At 32.8% G+C, this 9,025-nt stretch overlaps 1 pseudogene; it reads left to right on the top strand.

Moving 5' to 3' along the window:
* Nucleotides 1-4,567: 4,567 nt before the first annotated feature.
* LOC18051973 lies at nucleotides 4,568-6,812 on the top strand (annotated as a pseudogene).
* Nucleotides 6,813-9,025: the final 2,213 nt, after the last annotated feature.

Raw genomic sequence — 9,025 nt, 5'->3', positions numbered from 1 at the left:
AATTGTACCTGAGAAAGTAGACTTAAGAGGTTATGTGGCACGTAGTATGTTAGTAGTTGTTAGTAGTGTGCTAGCAATATGTTTACGTAAAGGTAGGTCATTGCGCGGAGTATTTAGTGGCTAAGAAGAGCAAGCTTAAGCTGAAATAAACCAGCAAAGAAAAGTCATCAAACGTTTTTAAGAAGACTGACAGCTCAGCATAAGTTGTTGAGTTTGTTGTTAACACATAGTATGTATATGTAACTAAATGTAATTAGCTATGATTAGTAATCAGAGGAATATTCTATGATGGTATGATTAAAATTATGACATCAATGCCTTAAATTTTATAAATTACACATAAAACTAATAGATGAAAGATAAAATAAGTAAATTGATTACACATAAGTTTAGAGGCGTGCACGTAGGTGGAGTTTGCCGAACCACATAAAAATCCTATATTTGATACTCTTTCCCTTCACTCTTTATATTTTAATTATTGATATTAATTTTATTATTATTTATTTGAGTTTATTGAATATTTGCTGGAATTGTGACATAGCATTGGCCCATTCTTCAATTAGTCACACCCTTCACTCACTATTTTTCTAAAGTACAGCTTCAAAAAAGAAAAGTTGTGGTGTCTATTTTGCCGGCACTCACTACTCTGCTGACACTCATTTTTTCTACATGAATATAAATTTACTTAGTAGACGCCATACTCCTCACAATTTGGTCCATACACATAGAAAACAGAAGATAGAAAACAGCAGAAGACTTTAAAGAAATCTACAATAAGGAGAGTTTTCTTTTGCTTATATTATCAGAAAATACTCATTAGAACAGAAGATTAGAAAAAATCATCTTGTAACAATACTTAATCTGTAAAACCTTTAGGGCTCTTGTTCAATTTTCCACTATTTCTAGAAGTCATTATAAGTAAGTCAATTTATTCAACATAATGTATTATAGTTAAGTCATTTAGTTCTTCTCTAATAGAGAAACCTAGTATTTTGTAAGCCTTTATGTGCTTATGAACGAACAAGTTTTCTGCTATAAAGCTTTCAATATGAATCAAGTATCTTTTTATTTGCCTGATAATGAAATTTTCTACCTGTAAAGAATAAAATCAAACTCTATAAAAAAACTTATGTTTCTAGAAATTTTGAAACCTTGAAAAGAGAACCTCTGAATGCCCACTTTTACTCCTAAAGTACCATTTTACTTGAAGGATAAACATCTTAGGAAAAGGAAAAAAAAAAGGGAGGCTTTGTGCTAGATTTCCATGCGCCTAAAAGGAAGTAGTTTTTTTTTTCTTGAAAAATCTTAGGTTTTATTGAAAAGTTTGATTTAACACTCTGAACTCTTGAAAAACAATTTTAAGAAATTTTCAAAAATGATGTGATTTTGGTTAGCATTTGTGACAAAAAAGTTTTACCCAATCAATCTTACAAAAGTCAAGAGTACCTGATAGAGAAGAACAACTATTTATAAGATTTTTTAATCGGAAATTTAGTTTGCATGCCATTAGATAATTATATTTGTTTTACTTTACAGCATTATTCTATTGAAGCATTTAGTGACTACATTAAAAAGGTAGATAATTTAGGAAGACTAGCAATAATAGGGAGTCATATAGATTCTAATATTAAATTAAGAATTATTGCTGATAGAAGATTAAAATTAGTATTTAATGAAGGATATAATATAAGAAATAGTATAGAAAATAACAATTCTCAATGATTAATTTAGAAGAAGTTATAATCAATAATATAATAAATAGTAAATTTTAGCATCATTTACATTTTGTTATTTACAACTTAGTAGACCTAAGTTAGTTAGAATATCTTAAAAATAAACATAAAATAATATATAGAGGAATCCCAATAACCGAAATCCAAATTCAAGTAGTTAAGGGGTTAGTAGGAGAAGTTTAGAAGCATATGTACTTGAGCTCAACAGACTTTTTACAATTTCTTACGAAGTTTTATCAAATCTAGCAGATAGGCCCTCTTTGTGCTTAGTTTTGTACTAGGTTTTGTGTGAATATCAGTAATGATGTGTAGAGTGGGTGGCGTTGTTATTTTATGAAAATTATATTTTCTCGAACACATATTGTTTCACTTTGATTGGCTTTAAGATGGATGGGTTCTCCTTCGTCTAGTCTTAACATGGAGTTTATTGCCAAAATTAGCATATCAATTCACGGTTGTTACCATTGCCTAAAAAGGTATATGTTTTGTTCTTGAAAAGCCATAATTTTGATTCTATTCGACAAGTTTCCATTCTAACAGCCTAATCATCATAGCTTGAAAAACATAACATTGTCTCAATTCAATTTCAGAATTCCATTTGAAGCAACAGTATTACGGTCTCGACAATTTCCACTCAAAACAGATTTCAAAGATTCTAAGAAAACGTTTTAAAGATTTCAGGAACACCATCTAAGCCCACGAGCCTATTTCCTAAAGTAATAAGAGATTAATCACCGGAAGAAACAAAACCCATACCTTACTAACGACCGTCAATAGAATAGACGAAGGAGAACCGAAGCTTAATGTGTTATAATTGGCTTCAAAATTGGCTGTAAAGTGGAAATCAAATCGAGCATAAGCCTTTGGTTGCAAAAAGATTTGACGGTATGGGAGACCATCTAGGCCGTGGGCGTTCTTGATGCAAACCTTTCTTGTGTGCAATCATTTCTTTGATCCGATGATTTTGTCGATGCCAACCATGTGAATGTCTCTGATGCATGTTTGACACTCTTGCACTGTCAACAACCACATCGTCAGCCACACCCAAATACATATTATTTCTTTTTCTTTTTCTTCCGGATGAAGTTATTTACACTCTAAATTTTACTTTGAACACTCATATTTTATTAAAAATTTATATTACTAAAAAACTTGATATAATTTATTATTTAGTACAACTATAACTTAAGATAAACTATCATCTTATCTTCTCCCCTATTCAACATCAAAATCTAATATATCTTAAAAAAGTAATTAGCTTCTACTTTGAATAAACGTCGCACCCATGAAAATTCAAATCAATGTTCATGAACATTATTTGCGACTGATTAGAGAAAGCCTGATGGCCTATGTTCTTCTCAACTTTTTCTGGTTTATGGAATTGATTGCAAAGTACCTAAGACCTTCGCTCTTGATTTTGTAAATTGAAACAAGGACGTATATATCAGGAAGAAACAAAATTAATTTTAAAAATAACCAGTCATATAAATATATTGAATTGCCCAATCAAAAATGAGAAAATCAATGGAAAATGGCTTGAGCGCTATTGAAACTTGCTTTTGATCTTGATCACTTTTAGATCCACATGCATTCACAATAAATAACCATGTAAAACAAAAATAATACTGAAATTGAAGTCAGCAAAGATGAATTAAACGAGTAAATTGAAGGAAAAAAATTTTATGCAAAAAAATACCACCCACTCTACACATAAGTATAGAGGAAATATGAGATAAAACGACAATTATATATTACTGAATTTTTTTACCTTCCAATTTCAAAGTATAGATTTGTTTAGTGGCCGGGGCCGGGGGGTATAATATCTTGGGCACTGTAGTTGGACCCTTGTCTGTTATTAACTCTAAATAAAAGTTCATTATTCATCCATTATGGTTTTGAATCATCAATACCCTTACACTACGGACTTGACTTATATTCGAATGCAAAATGTTTATTTAATTGTTTGATTTTCAAGTAAACAAACAGGAATTAAATGAAAATTACCCAAAATCTAATTGCCGCGACTTCTTCTGATGAAATTAAATCCATAAACGAAACGACTGCTTTTTTTTTTTGGTTTTGACCACGAGGTATCCTGGGGAGGGCCCCAACTGTGGGAAGCACCTTTAAGCTCGTACCACAACCCAGACTAGAAGTCCCCGCTCGAACCGAGAGGCACAGGTTCTCCCAACAAAGGCAACTTCCCTGCGACTCGAACTGGGGAGCAAACCCAATCAAGCCACTTAAGGGGACTCCATTGCCAGTGGAGCCAACACTTTGTTGGTCGAAACGACTGCTTTTGCCGGAACTGATTAACAACTTTGATTTTCAATTTTTTGTGATGATAAATAATATAGATGCACGCATGCTTGGAAACACGTGGTCTTAATGAACTAATTAACTCGGTACGTTTATAACCAATTAAAGGTAAGGTCTAGTTTTAGTGGTAACAAGTGGTTTTTCTAAGGTTATATATGATAGTTTCAACGACTGTATGAGTTATTAATTATTAAAAGAAAAATATGCCAGAAACCCAACATAAGATATTTTCTTTATCAATTGGTTAACAAATAAGCTGTTAGCGAACCTTAGTCTCTCCAAATTTAGTTTACCATAAGATCATATATATATATATATATTGTTAATCGTTATGAACTAGTTCCACCTATTATATCTCCATTTACGACCGTAACTAGCTTCTTGTTAATTCTTCGTACTTACCGCTTTCTGTATTGCGCTATATATATGTGTATGTGCATGGGATTGATGCATCAACTCGTCAAACATTATTAACATTTTTCGACTCTTGGTTCATTGAGATCAGGAGTGGTAAAATGTTAAACATGGCTTCCATTCTAATTAGTCTCATTTATATTATCAGTCTCTCCCCAGCAATTGCCGGGATTAGCAATGTCGAAAGTGATATAGATGACTTACAAACGTACATGGTTTACGTGCAAAAGCCAAGGCATGGCAATTTTTCGAAGGAAATAGATTTAGAAAGCTGGTACCATTCGTTCTTGCCGGCTACCATCTCATCAAACTCCATCGATGATGATCGTCAATCACGAATGGTGCATTGCTATAGGCATGTGATTTCAGGTTTCGCCGCGAGGCTCACAGCAGAGGAAGTGAAGGCCATGGAAACAAAGAATGGGTTCATATCAGCCCATGTTGAAAATACATTGCAGCTGCATACAACCCACACTCCCAACTTCTTGGGTTTGCATCAGAATTCAGGATTTTGGAAGGATTCAAATCTCGGAAAAGGGGTCATTATTGGAGTTTTAGATTCGGGAATAACGCCTACTCATCCTTCATTTAGCGATAAAGACATGCCTCCACCACCAGCAAAGTGGAGAGGGAACTGTGAATTTGCAGGAGGGGCGGGTTGTGACAATAAGATAATTGGGGCAAGAAATTTTTATAACCTAAGTTTGCCACCTATTGATGACGGAGGGCATGGAACCCATACGTCAAGCACGGCAGCTGGGACTTTCGTAAATGGTGCAAATAGACTTGGTGAGGCAAACGGCACCGCAGTAGGCATGGCGCCTTTAGCTCACTTGGCAATGTACAAAACTTGTGATGACTACGCTGATAATTGTCCTGAGAGTTCAGTGAATGCAGCACTTGACGCTGCTATTGAAGACGGTGTTGATGTGCTTTTTCTTTCGATTGGTCTTGGTCCAGATCAACATAAAGAATTCCATGCTAACGCAATTGCGATCGCAACTTTCAAAGCTGTTAAAAAAGGCATTTTCGTAAGTATTTCGGCAGGAAATTGGGGCCCAAAACCTTTTTTCTGTAGTTAATGACGCCCCGTGGATGCTTACTGTGGGAGCAAGCACTACTGACAGAAGTATAGTTACATCGGTACAGCTCGGAAACCAAGAAACCTATGACGGTGAATCACTTTTGCAATGGACAGATATCCCTTCTGAGCAATTGCCTCTTGTTTATCCTGTCACGAAGAATGCTTCGGCAACAACAAATTGCCCACCAGAAACTCTGAAAAGTATTGATGTCAAAGGCAAAGTAGTATTATGTCAATTAAGTGTCGATCCTCAGGATGTCTTGGATGCTGGTGGCGCTGCCATGATTCTAATGAATAACAAACTTATTGGGGACAGTATTGTAGCTGGAAGCACCGTACTTCCACACGTGCGTGTGAGTTATACAGTGGGGGAGAGCATAAAAGCCTACATAAATTCAACATCGTCACCGACTGCTGCATTGGTAGTGAAAGGAACTGTGATTGGCAGAAAAACTGCTCCTGAGGTTGCCGCTTTCTCCTCAAGAGGACCAAGCACAGTAAGCCCTGGAATCTTGAAGCCAGACATTATTGGACCTGGAGTAAACATTATAGCTGCCTGGCTAACAGCTGTAGAGCCCGTAACAAATACAGAGTACACATTTGACATAATTTCAGGCACATCAATGTCCTGCCCGCATCTTAGTGGTATTGCAGCTTTGCTCAAAAGTGCTCATCCTGATTGGTCACCTGCCGCAATCAAATCTGCAATCATGACTACTGCTGATACGGTAAACCTTGAAGGCAAGCCAATTCTTGATCGCAATCATCTTCCTGCTGATCTGTTTGCAGTTGGTGCAGGCCACGTTAACCCCTCAAAAGCAAATGATCCTGGACTTATTTATAATATCCAGCCCGATGATTACATTCCTTATTTATGTGGTTTAAATTACACGGACCAACAGGTACAAGGCATTGTGGGTGGTGATGTGCAATGCTCAAAAGTGCCGAGCATAGCTGAAGCAGAGCTAAATTATCCTTCTTTTTCTATCAGATTGGGGTCTGGTCCTCAGACATATAATAGAACAGTAACAAACGTTGGACCCGCTAATTCATCGTACACCAGTCAAATTGTTGCCCCTGAAGGAGTTGAGATTACCGTACAACCGAATAAGATATCTTTTACGGAGAAAAATCAAAAGGTGGCCTATTCTGTGACATTCACTAGAACAAAGAATACTGGTGCATCTTCAGCCCAAGCAAATTTGAGCTGGATTTTTGGTCAGTACACTGTGAAGAGTCCTATTGCTATCAGCTTCATATGACGAATACAGAGAATAACAGCATATATAGGTGATTTGTTATGAAATCACATATGTAAAACACTTTAAATAATAAGGCAAATTAGCTTTGTGAGACGTGATTGTGGAGCATTAACCTCATTATTATTTCATAGTTTATTTTTTTTATTGATATGACAAGCAAAATTGTTTATCAAATGATCAAAGATATTGTGAAAATTCTTTCATAAATTATAAAATTATTGACCTATTGTTTTCCAGGAGATGTTTAGTACTTTTTTTTTTCTTCAAGAATTTGATCGTTAGGTGCGATAACTATTGCGGAAAATACATTGATACCCTTTAGTGGTCAATTATTAAAGAAATAAAAAATAAAGATCAAAGTTTTGTATCTATAATGGATAAAAATGATGTTTGTTTGTGTGAGTGATTATTTTGCAATATGCAAAATTAAATATGAGGAAATATGAATAGAATCAAAAAGAAAGTTTTTGCTTAATGGCGCAAGTCATATATTATTGAAGAATGTACTCTTTTGTGTTTCATATTTGCATTAAATTAAATTTTAATTGTTTGATGTCTTCAATGAGATGATGATAGACCAAAAAAATTACAAGAAAAAAGTCGAGACAAAAACGATTTGATAACACTTCCATTAATCAAATATTGATATAACTTTCTAAATTTATTTCAAATTCAAAGTCATTTGACATACCTCTATTTTAAAAAAATTAATTTTCTAAATTTTCTTTAGACTTAAATTCATTTAAAAGCACTTATATTTCATCAAATATTGAAGTAAATTTTTTAAACTTGCATCAAGTTTGAAGTTACCTGAAAGAAATTATATTTAATGAAAAATTAATTGAATTTTTCATAATTTACTTCAAACTAAACGCCATTTGAAAGCACATGTATGTATGATTTAGCCATATATTCAAGCCAATTTCAAGAATTTTGATTAAATTTTATTAAGTTATAAAATTTTTTTGATGGTATCAATAAAAAAAAAATTAAACACTTGGTTTGGGGGGTCAGTGTTAATTTGGACTTAAACTCCATCAATGTGTGGGTTGTAGATATGTGTGTGTCGGAGATAGATCAGTGAAAATCACCCATTGTGGAAAGATGTGGATATTTCCACCTCACCTCCATAAGATAGTTATAATAGGTTTACATTATTTTACATAACTACGAAGTAACAATAAGTCTGAATAATTAATTAATTGAATCATTCTTATAAATTTTTTTTTACTTAAGTCTTTTAATAATCTTTGAATATTTAAGGCTCTTTTAAAATAAGTTTAATTTGACTATTTTATATAATATAAAATAAACAAATTGCCCCACGAAACATAAACTATTATTAAAAATAATAGTTTGGGCATTTAGTTTTATATTTGTATAATCTAATATGTTTTAAATAAAATTTAATAATTTTCAGTACCCAACATGTCATAAATATATTCTTTTATTTAGTTGTACTTATGCATCATTCAGGGTATTTTGGTACTTTTATCTTATGAGAGTAAAATAATCATATTAAAATTACTTCAAATAACCTTAGTAGTCAAATATAATAAATAAATGTAATCACAAAAAAACTAATAATGAAGATGGATTTAATCGATTAATTCTCTAAATTTATTCTTTATTTGATTTTTAAAAAGTAATTTGAACTTATTGTATTAATTTTCTAAAAGTAGATTGAGTTTTTAAAAATTATACGGTCGAAATATCACTGCATGTTCCTAAAATGACGTTGCTTAACAGTTATATGTGTACCCCACTTGTCATATAATTCACATTGTTTCTATTATAAAAGGTGAAGATACTTACCCCTACAATTTTTTAAAGCTCATCCCACTTTCAAAAAATAATTACAGTAAGTTCACACTATTTAAAAAAAAAAATCAAATGAAGAGGAAGTTTGGAGACTTAATCAAAATAAAATTAAATACCTAGATTATTACATACAAAAGCTCATTTTTTGGGGGTAGTTTGGTCATTGTATGTAATGAAAAATAAAATTTGGGTAGGATTATTTGAATCCACTAATTTCCTCTCTAGATCCTTTTTTCTAATACAATTTTGATTATCTAAATTTTTTTAAAAACTACTTACTTAACCCTTTATTCTCTTTCTCATCTCAATTTCGTAAATTTTCGTTAATTCATTTAGGTATGTTCTTTGAATTACAAATAATTGATCTCACAAATTAAGAAGAACAAAACCTA

The sequence above is a fragment of the Citrus clementina genome, unplaced genomic scaffold, assembly GCF_000493195.1.
Source record: "Citrus clementina cultivar Clemenules unplaced genomic scaffold, Citrus_clementina_v1.0 scaffold_2, whole genome shotgun sequence".
NCBI classification, from domain to species: domain Eukaryota; kingdom Viridiplantae; phylum Streptophyta; class Magnoliopsida; order Sapindales; family Rutaceae; genus Citrus; species Citrus x clementina.
This window is presented reverse-complemented; position numbering and strand designations above follow the sequence as displayed.